Below are 2,500 nucleotides of genomic sequence, written 5' to 3'. Positions count from 1 at the left end.
CTCCTCTCTCCCTTACGGTCGAAAAAGATGTGCTGCTGGAGCACTGGCCCTGCTGAAATTCCCTCTCCATTTGGCCGAGGCAGTGAGTCGGCCTCCTGTCTCCTTTACGGTCGAAAAAGATGTGCTGCTGGAGCACTGGCCCTGCTGATGTGCTCTCTCCATTTGGCCGAGGCAGTGAGTCGGCCTCCTCTCTCCTTTACGGTCGAAAAAGATGTGCTGCTGGTGAACTGGCCATTGCAGCTACTCACATTGAGCATGGCCCTTGCCCTCCAGCGGGCCCCAGGGACCACCCCTCCCCCCCCCTCCCCCCCGGCTCTAGTCCCCCATTAGATTTCCTTTCCTGTACTTACCCTGTACCACATGTCTAGCATGGCCCTTGACCTCCAGCAGGCCCCGCGGACCCACATACTCCCCTGCTCTACTCCCCCACTAGCTTCTTCTCCTGCAGTTACCCTCCACGACATATCTAGCATGGCCCTTGACCTCCAGCAGGCCCCGCGGACCCACATACTCCCCTGCTCTACTCCCCCACTAGCTTCTTCTCCTGCAGTTACCCTCCACGACATATCTAGCATGGCCCTTGACCTCCAGCAGGCCCCGCGGACCCACATACTCCCCTGCTCTACTCCCCCACTAGCTTCTTCTCCTGCAGTTACCCTCCACGACATATCTAGCATGGCCCTTGACCTCCAGCAGGCCCCGCGGACCCACATACTCCCCTGCTCTACTCCCCCACTAGCTTCTTCTCCTGCAGTTACCCTCCACGACATATCTAGCATGGCCCTTGACCTCCAGCAGGCCCCGCGGACCCACACTTAAGCCCCCCCCCCACTAACAAAGCAAAACACCACTGGCAAAATCCTCGTGCCCCTGGTACTCCAGAAAGTAAATTGAAACGTGCCCCTGGTACACTGCGCAGAAAAAGTTTGCCACACACGCACTCCTGGTGCCTATGGTACGACAACTTTTCTCCGTGCCCCTGGTACACTGAGCAGAAACACTAAGCCACACACACACACACTCCCCTCGTGCCTATGGTACGACAGCTTTTCTCCGTGCCCCTGGTACACTGAGCAGAACAACTTTGCCACACACACAGTCTTCGTGCCTATGGTACGACAGCTTTTCTCCGTGCCCCTGGTACACTGAGCAGAAACACTTTGCCACATACACACACACTCCTGGTGCCTATGGTACGACAGCTTTTCTCCGTGCCCCTGGTACACTGAGCAAAACAACTTTGCCACACACACACACACACACACACACGCACACACACACACACACACACACACACACACACTCCTGGAGCCTATGGTACGACAACTTTTCTCCGTGCCCCTGGTACACTGCGCAGAAACACTTTGCCACATACACACACTCTCCTGGTGCCTATGGTACGACAACTTTTCTCCGTGCCCCTGGTACACTGCGCAGAAACACTTTGCCACACACACACACACACACACACACACACACACACACACACACACACTCTCCTGGTGCCTATGGTACGACAACTTTTCTCCGTGCCCCTGGTACACTGCGCAGAAACACTTTGCCACATACACACACACTCTCCTGGTGCCTATGGTACGACAACTTTTCTCCGTGCCCCTGGTACACTGAGCAGAAACACTTTGCCCCACACACATACACACTCCTGGTGCCTATGGTACGACAACTCTTGTTCGTGCCCCTGGTACACTGACCAGAAACACTTTGCCACCTCCGCTGTACGCACCCTCCTCCCTAGCTAATTTGCAATCTCCCCCACCTCCAGGGGGACCACCATGACAACTCCCTGACTCCCTTACGGCTGAACAAGATGCATGCTTCTCCACTGGCCCTGCTGAAATTCCCTCTCCATTTGGCCGAGGCAGTGAGTCGGCCTCCTTTCTCCTTTACGGTCGAAAAAGATGTGCTGCTGGTGCACTGGACATGCTGAAACTCCCTCTCCATTTGGCCGAGGCGGTGAGTCGGCCTCCTGTCTCCCTTACGGTCGAAAAAGATGTGCTGCTGGTGCACTGGCCCTGCTGAACTACTCACATCGAGCATGGACCTTGCCCTCCAGCAGGCCCCAGGGACCTACATCACACCTTGCTCTTGTCTCCCTTACAGCTGAAAAAGATCCATGCTTGTGCACTGGCCCTGCCTAAATTCCCTCTCCATTTGGCCGAGGCAGTGAGTCGGCCTCCTGTCTCCTTTATGGTCGAAAAAGATGTGCTCCTGGCGCACTGGCCCTGCTGCTACTCACATCGAACATGGACCTGGACCTCAAGAAGGCCCCGGCGACCCGAATGCTCCCCTGCTCTTGTCCCCCAGTACCTTTCCTTCTCCTGCAGTTACCCTTCCACCGCATATCCAGCATGGCTCTTGACCTCCTGCGGGCCCCGGGGACCCACATTCTCCCCTGCTCTAGTCCCCCACTAGCTCGCCTTTCTTGCAGTTACGCTCCACCACATATCCAGCATGGACCTTGACCTCCAGCAGGCCCCAG

The sequence above is a fragment of the Neolamprologus brichardi genome, unplaced genomic scaffold, assembly GCF_056152115.1.
Source record: "Neolamprologus brichardi isolate AB-2024 unplaced genomic scaffold, ASM5615211v1 NODE_ptg000059l+_length_368419_cov_1, whole genome shotgun sequence".
NCBI lineage: Eukaryota > Metazoa > Chordata > Actinopteri > Cichliformes > Cichlidae > Neolamprologus > Neolamprologus brichardi.
Note: the sequence above shows the minus strand (reverse complement) of the source record.